This window comes from Alligator mississippiensis, chromosome 4, assembly GCF_030867095.1.
Source record: "Alligator mississippiensis isolate rAllMis1 chromosome 4, rAllMis1, whole genome shotgun sequence".
Lineage (NCBI taxonomy): Eukaryota > Metazoa > Chordata > Crocodylia > Alligatoridae > Alligator > Alligator mississippiensis.
In genome coordinates this window covers 100,322,946-100,335,855 of record NC_081827.1, presented here as the reverse complement: position 1 = coordinate 100,335,855, position 12,910 = coordinate 100,322,946, and the positions used below count along the sequence as shown (strand labels likewise).

The 12,910-nt window shown below is 49.5% G+C and overlaps 1 protein-coding gene across 1 annotated transcript in view; it reads right to left on the bottom strand.

Annotated features, from left to right (window-relative positions):
• Nucleotides 1-12,910, bottom strand: part of ELFN2 (extracellular leucine rich repeat and fibronectin type III domain containing 2) — a 69,138-nt gene that overhangs the window by 38,853 nt on the left and 17,375 nt on the right. Inside the window, exon 2 of the mRNA XM_006270240.4 lies at nt 11,191-11,337. The gene's annotated coding sequence lies outside the window, so the exon portion shown is untranslated. The remainder of the gene's footprint in view (nt 1-11,190; nt 11,338-12,910) is intronic.

The window sequence follows — 12,910 nt, the reverse complement described above, 5'->3', positions numbered from 1 at the left end:
GCACCTGTATGCGTTGCATGAGTTTGTGTCGGTATAAGTATGTAAATGCAACCTTCTTAACAAGTGACTGTATGTGTAGATGTCAAAACTATATCAGCATGGCAGGTAATACATGCATGTGTGAGCATGTGTATCTGGGAGGGCCTTTGAGTGTGACCAGGTGTGTAAGAATGCAAACAAGCATGAGCCAGACCAAATTAGCGTCCAGCTGAGGGTGTGGCACACCTGTGCAAATGCATGTGCATGAGTGTGTGAGAGGAAGAGAGAGAGAGGGGCAGAAGAAACGCACCCTGTTTCAATGTCAGAGTGCCTGTATGCTGAGGAACTTTCCATAGAAACCAGCTGACAGCTGCTCCCCTGAGTTTCCTGGACACCAGTGTTTTTCCTTTTCTAATCTCCCTGATGTAAATCCATTCGCGGCGAGTGCCTGGAGAGTTTTAATTCCATTGGCATTAAACTCACTAAAACCTCTATTACCAAAAGCTTTTAGGATTTTCCCCAGAATCTACAAGGAAGGTTTGTAACATGACAAACTCCACTTCTATGGGGCATTTGAGAAATTAATTTGCACTTTCTAAATGCCAGGATCATACCAGGGCAATCATACTGGGGCAACCAGGTTATCCCCATTTCCGACAGCAAGCTCTGGCCACTGACATACAAGGCATCCCAGTGGATGCCAGACCTGGGTTTCACGCTCTGTTACAGTAGCCGTGGCCCAGTACTAAGGGTGCCTGGATGCCATAATAGATGAAAGCAGATGTACTGCCATGATAGGCTGCAGCTCGAGATTCCCAGCTGCTGTAACATAGTGGAAACAATGCAGTTATATCACAGTGCCAGAGGTTCTGTGCCAATTTCCCAGAGTGAAGGGTGTGCAATTACATCATAGCGCCCAAGGTTCCCAACTGCTGTAATGAGCCAAAGGTGTTGCAGTCTCCTTTAAATGCTGCAGGTACCTGGGGCCTGTAGTACAGCGGGAATCAGCTGACCATACCTCAGTGCAGGAAGTCCCTCAATACCATTGGCAAGATGAAAGGAGAGAGGGAGCTAAGAGTGGGTGACAGAGGTTTCTAGGTCCTGTTGGGCAGCAGAGGTTGTGCACTCGCACCTCCTGCCCTAAAGGCTCAAGGTTTTTGTACCACAGCAGAGGAGACAGAGTCAGTCTCTCAGCCCCTGCTGTAGTATAGCAATTGGTTCTCAGGCCTTGCAGACCCTGGGGCTATAACATGATGGAGGCAATGCCAGAGGCTCTCAGCCCCTGGGGTTCCTTGACAGTGAACTGTAGCAGAGATAATGAGGTCCCCTGCCAGCCCTTGCAGTTTGGGGTGCCAGGATACACATTTCTAAGCGCTGCCAAGTACCCTCCAATGGCAGTGGAGCCTTTAACCAGAGGAGAATTTGTGATGTTGACTCCTGGTTCTCTGCACTGTGATCCAAACCCCCATCCTGTGCAATGCAAACAATCCTGAGTGATTAATCAGGGAACCCCAAAGCAAGAGAGGTCAGGATAAACAATCCACAGGAGGAACCCCAGAAAAAGGCAAAGAGGGGTCAGAGTGGGAATTCCTTTCCCTTAGGATAGGGACAGCTCTCAGTGTGAGAGGTGTGACTGTGGGTTCACAGGGGAGAAGTGTATACGAGTAACCCAAGGGGCATGCATGTGCATAAAAATACAGAGACCAAACTCTGAGTAATGAGCCTCCATGCCCTGAGCCCCATTTGTTTATTGAGTGAGTTCTCCCCCCACATGTTGCTTAATCAAAAACCTCTGATCCTGAGCAAATGAACAGCTTGGGGACAGAGATCTCTCTCCAAACAAAGGCTGGATGAAACAGGTCAGACCAGACAACCACCCTATGACCCTTCTGCCTCTCGTAACAAAACCAACCACCCTCTAGAGGTTCCACAATATTCCCCTCAGCTTCCTTTGGTTTCCCCCAACAAAATTTCTGTTGCTGGGTCTTGTCTGGGCCTAGGAAGTGATAACCCCTGTGGCACCATGAGTTGGGCAGTTCACCCAGCATTCGGGGCTGGGATAGGAAGAAGGCCCTAGAAATTTGACAGGAAAGCCTGCATCTGTGAGGCTTTCCATTCAGGTTTGCAGTCTCAAGCACTGAAAAAAAATAGTTAAAAAAAACCAATTTGTGAATAATTATTTAAACAGAGCTCAGAGTCCCGAGACCAGATGTTCAGCTGGCATAAATCAGCCAACTCTCATTAACTTCCATGGAGTAAAGCCAGTTTACACCAGCTGAGGATCAGAACATCAGTTTTTTCAACCATTCTACTCTATGACTTTTACACCAGACCACGTAGCAATGGCATAAAGCCAACAGGCAAACAGAACTGCCCCAATGATACAATAGCCATTATTATGAAAATCAGGGAACATGGACATTACTTCCTCAGCCCTGAAGTCCTTCTAGTCCAGTCTCCTTCCCCTAATGACATCCAGCACCAGTTGCTTCTAAGGTAGACAAAAGAACCTGCTGCAGGCAGAGGTGGGGTGACCTACTCTTCCATATCATGGTCTCTTCCTTGTCTCTAATACCTACAAACCAACATGCCCCGGAGCAGTAGAGTCCCCAAATTCTTTGGTGTCATAAAATGTCTCACAGATGAACAAACTCCCCTTAGCATCAAATTTTAACTGAAAACACAACAAAGGCACAGGTGGGCTGGTATGACCTGTAGACCAGGCCCCAATCACAGACCATGTCCACTTGGACCACCAGTGGCACATATACCACAGTTTGGAAACCACTGCCCCAGAGCATAAAGTGTTGGTTCTCAGGTTGCAGGTGTCGCCGTGGATGTAGTCTTTCTGGACTTCAGCAAGGCCTTTGACACTGTCGACCACCCCATCCTCATTAAAAAACTAGGTGACTGTGGCATTGACGCCTACACGGCCAGATGGATTGCGAATTGGCTGAAGGGTCGTACTCAGAGGGTGGTGGTGGACGGGTCATATTCGACCTGGGGGGAAGTGAGCAGCGGAGTTCCCCAGGGCTCGGTCCTTGGGCCCGCACTGTTCAATTTCTTTATCAGCGATTTGGACGACGGGGTGAAAAGCAACCTGTTCAAATTTGCTGATGATACCAAAATATGGGGAGAGGTGGGTACGTTAGCAGGGAGGGAGAGACTGCAAAAAGACCTGGATAGGTTACAGGGGTGGGCTAACAAAAACAGGATGAGTTTCAATACAGACAAGTGCAGGGTGCTGCACTTGGGCAGTAGTAACCAGCAGCACACTTATAAGATGGGAAACTCCCTTCTTGAGAGCACAGAGGCAGAAAGGGATCTTGGAGTCATTACTGACTCCAAGATGAACATGGGCCGACAATGCGAGGTCACGGTCGGCAGGGCTAACTGGACCCTATCGTGCATCCACAGGTGCATCACAAGTAGGGCCAAGGAGGTGATCCTCCCCCTCTACGCGACTCTGGTCAGGCCACAGCTGGAATACTGTGTCCAGTTCTGGGCACCCCACTTCAAGAGGGATGTGGACAACATTGAGAGGGGTCCAGAGGAGGGCCACCCGCATGATCCAGGGACAGCAGGGCAGACCCTACAATGAGAGGTTACGGGACCTGAACCTGTTCAGCCTTCACAAAAGAAGGCTGAGGGGGAACCTTGTGACCATCTATAAACTCACTAGGGGGGACCAGAAGGGTTTGGGGGAGACCTTGCTTCCCCTAGTGCCCCCTGGGATAACAAGGAATAACGGCTACAAGTTGCTGGAGAGTAGGTTTAGATTAGACATCCATAAGAACTACTTCACAGTTAGGGCGGCTAGGATCTGGAACCAACTTCCAAGGGAAGTGGTGCTGGCTCCTACCCTGGGGGTCTTTAAGAAGTGGCTTGATGCCTACATGGCTGGGGTCACTTGAGCCCAGTTTTCTTCCTGCCCAGGCAGGGGGTCGGACCTGAAGATCTGCAAGGTCCCTTCCAACCCTACTTCTATGATTCTATGATTCCTGCCAGGTGATGTCTAAAATGGGTGATGTCATAAGTGAGGACAATGCTTTCCACAGAAATGCACACTCCTTCCATGAACCTGTAACTAGATTATTGGCCTCAATGGTTTCCTGCAACACTGAGTTCTGCTGCCTCATGACACGTAATTTGGGTGAGGGGGAGGAGGAATCCCCTGCCTGCAGCTCCACATTTGCTGCCTTTTTGTGTTACTGCACATCCCCTCACTCTCGCACTGCAGAAGTTTAACAGGGCAGGTCTGGGAGCTGCATAGCAGCAGTACACGGGGCAGCAGTGACTGCCGTGCAGCTGGCCAAGCACCAGCGGTGGCACCAATCATCTTTGCCCCTCCACCACCGTTGTATCATGACACGGAGGACAGAGAATCCCAGCCTCCCTCCTCCAAACCTGGTCTGTCCAACTCCTGGCCTGCGAGCTATGTAGGGCTTGCAAGGGATTCGTTTGTGGCCTCCATCCCCCACTTGACTAATGCTCCCTTGATCATTTCAGCTGCAGCCAGAGACTCCAGCTTCCCCCCCCTCTCCTCCAGCTTCCACTTTGTACATCCCTCCCCCTCCAGCCCCGCTTCACTTACCATGCGATGAGGCTGTGGGATTCAGTGGCCTGAAGTGCCTGTGTAGCATGCTGCAACAGGGGAGCCCACAGTCAAGGGGCTGGGAATGGTGGCTGGTGCATCCACATAGTATGGTGCAGTGGGGAGAGATGGGAAGAGGAGCTGACATGGTTCTCACTGGTGCATCCCACATGGCAAGCAGCCCCTGGCCACTTAGCATTTGGACAGCCCTGATGTCCAAATACTAGCCATTTCACAACCTTCTATCCTGCCCTTCTCACTCAGCTCCTTCCTAGGGCAAACAACCAAACAACCCCTGTCTTTCCATCTATTTTCCTGGCCCTCGATCACTCTCTCTGCCATTTGCCAAACCCTCCTGACTCTGCTATACTGGTATTTCCCTTGACATAAGGTGACCACCTCTGTACCTGTTGTTCCAAAGGAGACCACGCCCACAATCTATACGAAGGTGTTGCAATATTTTCCATATTATGCTCCATCCCATTCCTGATGCATCCTAAGAGCTTGTTTGATTGTTTTTGACTGCAGCTGCACATGGAGCTGAGGTTTATATTGAGCTATCTTCAGTGACAACCAGGGCCCCTTCTTTCACTGATACAGGTAATTTAGGGCACTAGGAAGTGTCCATGTAATAGAGATCATCTGTTACTTTGCATTTATGAATACCAAATTTCATTTGCCACCATGCTGTCCATTCACCTGACATATTTTGAGCTCTTAGAACACTGATTCTCAACCAGGGTGCCACAACACCCTGCAGTGCCCCGAGATCCTTTCAAGGGTGCCACAGGATGTCACACAGTGTTAGCACTCCCAAATTTATAAACATGATTCACTAGCTAAACCCTGAGATTTCAAAGAGAAATCCATAGCTGAGATATTTCTGAGCTCTTTGCACTAGAAAATGGATCTATTATTTTTCTGTAGGAAAAAAAAGTGAAAAGTAAGAGCTGGCATTTTTTCAAGGGCTGCTTTGAATCTATCCAGGGGTGCCTGCAGTCTGAAAAGGTTGAGAACTACTTTCTTAGAAGTTCCTCTCAGCCCTCTTCAGTCCCAGCTAATCTAATAACACTATCAGCTGCAGCTGTTGCTGCTTCACTGTTCACCCCATTTTCCAGGTCATTAATGAATGTATTAAATGACCTGGTATGTAGAACAGAACCCTGAGGCCATGTTAACCTGTGGCCATGAAGACACTTTACCATTTTTACTCCTGTTTGCTTTCCGTCTCTCAGTCTGTCTTTTGATCTACATCACCATTTGCCTCTCACAGACACACTTAGCTTCCTCACTTGGCCTCTTTTGTGGGATCTTTCCAAAGACCTTTTGTAGACCTAGTTAAATTCTATCAACTGGTTTTCCTTTATCCAGTAATTCACTGGGATATGTTCAAAGAACACTCTGTGATTAGGGAGAACTGATTTTCCTTGCCAGCACCTGGGCTGATTAGGCTGTGTCAGATCCACAATCTTCAAGAGGTCGTTGACTTTTCTTTTTAATTCTCATTTTAGCCCTTTTGCCAGGTACTGAAGTAAGGCTTAGAGATCTACAGATCATCACAAGAGTCTTTTCTTTTTATATAGAGGTCCAGCATCTGGTCCACTCTAGCCTTTAGAACAGGAGATGCTTTTTATGAAAGATTGCATATTTTGGTTCAGTAGCGTAATGAAGGGTGAAGCGGCCAGGACGCCAGCCCTGGACACTGAGTTACGGGGAGCACAAAAATAGCAGCTGCTGCCACTGCTCTCCCAGCCATTGCCAGGCAGCCACTATCCCATGCATCATTGCCACCTAGAGCCCAAAACTGCCCAATTACACGTCTGTTTTGGTTAGCAGGCTCCTTTCACCACTCTTGGAATCAACCACCAGGGCCTGGCAACTTGTTTGTTTGTTTGCTTGTTTTTAATTATTGGTTGGCTCCAGGCCTCCTCCTCCTGGAACCTCAATCTCTAACAGTACTTCATCTTTGTTACCAAGAAAAGATAGGTCCAGAATAGGAACATACACAATATCCTCAGTAGTGAAAACTGATGCAAAAGCAGTCATTTTGATCAATGATTCTCAACCAAGGTGCCACATTTGAGATCTTTTCAAGGGTGACACACAGTTTTAGCACTCTTAGTTGGGTAAATATGATTCACAGGATAAACCTGGGATCCATCATGTTAAAAACAGACTTACTTGCTGTGGTCTTTCTTTGCAACAGAACAATTGCTCTGTTACTTTTCTGTAGTCAAAAAAATGACTGAAAGTTCAGAGCTGGCATTTTCCAAGGGGGGGCTTAAGTCTAATGAGGTTGAGAACAACTGATTTAGATGTTCAACAACATCCCCGGGACTGAGACACTGAATTACTTTAGACGCAGGAAGCATACAGAGTTGATCACTATGGACTTCCCCAGATAACCTGTTTCACCAAAACTCTCCCAGGCCAGCTTAGTTCCCGGCCTTTGCTTGGCTCTGTTGCTGCCTAGCAAGCTCCAGCCTGACCCTTGCTCCCTCACTGGAGCTTTCAAGGCAGGGGAGCCATTGATTTATCCATGGTCCAAGGTTCACTGAAGAGAAACTGACCTGAATGCCAGGACCCACCTGACCCTGGGAGGCAAGCCAAGCCAGCAAGAATAAGTGAAGTGAACAATGCACAGCTGTTAGCTCCTGAGACTGCATTTCAGCTCTAAATCAGCCATGAGACATGAAAGGGATGAGAAACACCGGGGAGCTAAAACAAGCAACCTTATCCAAACCCTTCTTTCAAAGATAACATTGCACATTGAGGTCAAATTGCTTCAACCAGTTTTGGAGGGCATACCTGTTCAGATCAGGCAACACACATGTCCAAAACACACATGTGTAAAGCACTTCCTGGAGCCAAGCCACAAAAACACATGGCTTTGCACGTCTGAGGCACATCCTCCCCTGCATGAAGCCTAACACATGCAAAACAAACATGGCCATGTGGATCACATATATAATATGTAAAATATACAATACAAGCATAAGAAGCTCACCTATGAGCACGCATTCACCTGCAGAACAGTTTGCAGACAGGTACATTCACACTCTGCAGCACCAGCAATTCAGCTCTCAGAAGTACCAGACCATCTGCCCAAGTCTCAATATGTTACACCTCCTTGACACACATGAACAACTCCCTTCATGTTCACTCGGACCTGGGCTTCCCCCATCCACTGCTCAACAGGGATGACCAAGTAGAAAGCCACAATGTTTTATGACTACTATTTGGTACCTAAGGGAATGAGGCATCCAGAAGCTGTGCTTCAGGTATGTAATCAATTGCCATCAGCAATCATCTCCCATTGACTTGAATGATGTGTGTTAACATGGCCCACTGTATTTCCTGGGAGCAGTCTGGTTCCTCTTCGCAAATCTGTGATCACCTCAGACTTCACAGCAGTCATTGCACTGTGGACTGTGGTAATTCATGTGCACCAGGACAGCGCTCAGCTTCTCAGACCCAGAAACCACAGGCTTTGCTCACCTGAGCTACAGGAGAATCTCCCTTGGCTCACCTGAGCTACAGGAGAATCTCCCTTGGCTGCTAATAATTATATATTAGCAGCTGGTCTGTGACACACAGGTCGGCAGTTCTGAGTCCACCAGTAAAGAGAAGCATGAACATGCATCCTATCTAGCATGTTACAATAGGGGTTGGCAACCTACAACACATGGACTAGATCCGGCACACAAACAGATTAGATCCAGCATGTGAGGTCCCACCTGGCCCAGGGGTGCAGTACCCCACAATCAGTCTCCATGTCCAACTATGTCCCAAAGTCCTAGTTCCCTTGTCAGCCTCACCCTCTGAGACACTACCTTGGAGGCAATGAGCAGACAAGGCAAAGCGCACTATGGAAGTGTTTGGCAGCAATGGTCCTGACCTCCTTACTCCATCCACAAGATGTAGAGCCACCTGCCTGGGAACAGAGCACACAAATGGACTCCCTGATCTGGGGAGACACTTGGAAGAAGGCTCAGCCAACTGCTGAGAACCACAGTCTGGTTGTGTTCCTGGAGGATGCGTGCTGCACTCCCCTGGTCAGGTGTGCTCATGGGTCAGATATAAGGGTCGTTGGGCAAAACTGGAACAGTCACCTATTCAGGGTCCTGCATTCCAAGCATAACATGTGTACAACATTGTGGAAAACAGGCAAGTGACCCTCCCTGGTCTTCCATCACTGTGGCTCCATGGTCTCACCCCACTGTGGAGCCATGGCTCTTGAGAATCTTTCTCTGTCTCATTCTTTCTCTGCTGCTCTCACTCCATCCTTCCCTCCCTTAGAGAGACTGTTATCCTTGCCTCTTTGCAATGTACCTGCCTCCCTTTTTTGACCCCTTTCTCTCTGCCATATTTCTCTTCACTTCCCTGCTAAGCTCCTCTCTGCTACACTCCTTTTCCTTCTTTGTGTCTTTATTCCTTTTTCTCTCTCCTCTCCACACACCTCTGCTGCTTGTCCATCAGGCCATGTTCTCCCTGCCATTGGATGTTGCACCTCTCGCACCCACTCTGTCCCTCCCTCCCCATTTGTGCACAGCCTGTTGGAAGACCTATCCTGAGCATCTCTCAGCCCCATGTTCAGCCATGTGTGTGGGTGAGGCCTGGCCCAGCTCCAGGCATGCCCTGTACCAGGCTCCACTTTGCTCCTCCGGCACATGGACAGCATGGCTGCATAATCAGACTCAGCCAAGCAGCCTGCCCATCACCCATGAATCCTCACTCTGTTTCCACAGAGCAAGGCCACAAACTCCTCTTTCTCTATACAAACAAACAGAGGCTTGAGAGACTCGCTGCCTCGGCCCTGGAACATAGCAGCCATTCCATAGTGATTCTCCTCCACGACCCTGCTACAGCCCGCCCCCAGCCAGCACGGTGCCAACCTGTTCAGCTCCCTGGGGGTGCAGGCCTGTCTCTCCCCTTCCTCAACAGCATTCATACTTGCAGCAGAAAGTGCACTGCAGACATTAACTGAGCCTCACAGCCTCCATGAAAGCAGCTCATTGCCACCCCCATTGTACAGGTAGGGAAACTGAGGCACAGATGGTTACAGGTAAGGGAATTCCCTTGAGGCAGTAGCAGAGCTGGGATTAGAACGCAGAAGTGCCTGACCCACTAGACCTCCAAATGGTTTCAGCAGCTCATGCCTCCCTCAGTCTTCCCCACATTCCTCGAAAGAATAAATTCCAGGCTCCTGCCTCCCCAGCTTACAAGGTCTTGAAAACACCACCCCGTACTTCTGGTCTTAGGATGCAAAGTGAGGCCCTGTCTATGCTACTGTGTTTGTTCAATTCACATTGCCTCTTGTCACCAAGTTTTCCTGTGTCCATACATAAGCGTAATGTAAATCAGCAAGGCCCCACCCCTGGCTTTTGGGTACAGCAACTAAAGCATAGCCTACTGCCCCAGACTGCAGTAACCCAGCCTTAGCCACAGCTTCCCTGCCACTACAACAGAAACTGCATCGCAGGCAGCAAGTGCTCCCTGCCCTGAGTCAGAGAGCAGCACTCCAGCCACAGCTCCTTCTCCCACAGTCTGTTGTAGTCTAAAACATATGTGTATCCTGGAAAGACAGCGAGCAATCCAGTACCGCCTTCTTACTCCATTGCCTCCCTAAGGACAGCAGCTTCCTTTGCAAAGCTGCAACCAGCCTGACTGCTCCCAGATCCCAGCAGGATGGTCCATAAGGAACTGTGTTCCCAGCAGCCTGTGCTGAAGCTGAAGCACATTTAAACAGGGCATGACTCCCAGCAACAACGTACACCATAACCTCATGGGGAAAGGCTCTGCTAATTCAGGCTAGCAGCATGTGGCTCCTTCTCACGCTGTGCTGGGGCACGGTGGTGACAACAGCATGCCCAGATTACAGATCACAGCACCTCCGGCTACCCACTGTCCCTTTATCACCATGCTGGGCACAGGGGCTACAGCAGACCAGGCAACAGCCTTCTCAAGACAGTGGTGCCAGGAGGCTCAGAAACTGAACATGCCCAGGCTACGCACCTCCCCAGGCATTAGCAGCTCACCCAGAAAATGGAGGCCAGTACTTCTAACAGAGCTGGCCTGGGGTGCAGAGAAGCAGAGAACAAGCAAGTCTAGGAGGAACTGCAGCAGTGCAACAGCCTCCCTCTTGAATGATGCCCCTTACTATGCTACGGCAGACTGTATCTCCAGCAGCCTGGTTCCCCCCAAGTGTTATGTAATGGTGCAGAGCAACTGAGCACGGCAGATCCTCTGGCTGGCTCTTGGCTTATCTGTGGTAAAACCTCAGCACCCCTGTACAGAGAAATGGGAACTCAGATGCCAGGAGAAAATAAGCGATGAGAAGAGAAATGAAGGTGTCAGGAGTGGAGGGGAGAGAGAGAGCTCCTGATCACACTGAACAAACCTGCACATATTCCTCCCATGAGTTTGCAAACAGCCCCTCCCCTTGACAGCATGCAGGGCTTGTGGGGTGGAAACAGCCTCCTCCAGTGGGGTATCTGGGTAGGCATAGGTTCAAGCAAAGATTGGAGTAGAAAACCCTGCCCTCTCCTCCCTTGTGCCCAAGGGGAAGACGCAACACAATGGGAGCCAGGGCCGGAGAAAGATGGCAGTTTCCTTACCTGGGAAGCGGGGGCAGGTAACACTGTGTCCCTCCTCTCCAGTCAAGCCAAATCATCACACTAAGGAGTGGCCTGGGACATGGCACTCCAGTTCCTGCATGAATTGAATTGAAGCTGCAAGGGTTTCATTGCGAAAGTCTTTGCCTCCTGCATGGGAAGGGAAAAAAAAACAGAGCCTAAGACTTGGAGGATATATTCACTTCTTTCTTAGGTTTCCAATGGCAACTGAATATACCACAGATGACTATCCAGTGTGTGTGTGTGTGTGTGTGTGTGTGTGTGTGTGTGTGTGTGTGTGTGTGTGTGTGTGTGTGTGTGTGTGTGTGTGTGTGTGTGTGAGATGCACAGCTGCTGAGACCACAGGCAGTGCATGGCACAAGTTAGCAGGGGCATGTTAGTGCTCATGGGAAGAGACAAATAGACAAAAACAGTGGGGCAGACAGACGGTCGGTCTGATGTAAAGCACCTTGAAGCACCAAGGGAAGCAGGGCCTCCATACAAAGGGCCTGGGCTGTTCCACCAAGGACAGAATGAGCCAGTCCCTAGCAGGGTGGGAAGAGGGAGTGTTTTGCTGACTGACTAAGACAGGCTGGACAGCATATAAATATACCCCTCTGACACACATGCCAGTGTGTGCATGCACACAAGCACAATGCCACACCACCCTGTGCACATCCTCTAGCACACAAATCCCACAGGCAGCCTTGCCTGCCAACCTATTGTACGCATACTCCCCAGACACAAACTGCCACACACCAACTTGCTATACAGAAACACACCCCACTCCCAGCCACAATCCCACACAGCAGCCTCTTCATGCAGACACATATATACACCCTCATAACCTTAGACACACTCCATGCAACCTCAAACCTCCACCCAGAGGGTGAAGTGTTCATATTCTTTCACATACATGCACAGCATGCACACTCCACCCCAAAAAACATACAAACATGTACACATATACCCATACTGTTCAACATCTTCATTAATGATGTGGACACTGGAGTCAGAAGCGGACTGGCCAAGTTCGCCAATGACACCAAACTTTGGGGCAAAGCATCCACACCAGAAGACAGGCGGATGATCCAGGCTGACCTGGATAGGCTCAGCAAGTGGGCAGACGAGAATCTGATGGTGTTCAACGCCGATAAATGCAAGGTTCTCCACCTTGGGGAAAAAAAACCTGCAGCATCCTTATAGGTTCGGCAGTGCTATGTTGGCTAGCACTATGCAAGAAAGAGACTTGGGGGTCATCATTGACCACAAGATGAACATGAGCCTGCAATGCGATGCGGCGGCTAGTAAAGCGACCAAAACGCTGGCTTGCATCCATAGATGCTTCTCAAGCAAATCCTGGGACGTCATTCTCCCCCTGTACTCGGCCTTAGTGAGGCTGCAGCTGGAGTACTGTGTCCAGTTTTGGGCTCCACAATTCAAAAAGGATGTGGAGAAGCTTGAGAGAGTCCAGAGAAGAGCCACGCGCATGATCAGAGGTCAGGGAAGCAGACCCTATGATGACAGGCTGAGAGCCCTGGGGCTCTTTAGCCTGAAAAAGCGCAGGCTCAGGGGTGATCTGATGGCCACCTACAAGTTTATCAGGGGTGACCACCAGTATCTGGGGGAACGTTTGTTCACCAGAGCGCCCCAAGGGATGACGAGGTCAAATGGTCACAAACTACTTCAAGACCGTTTCAGGCTGGACATAAGGAAGAATTTC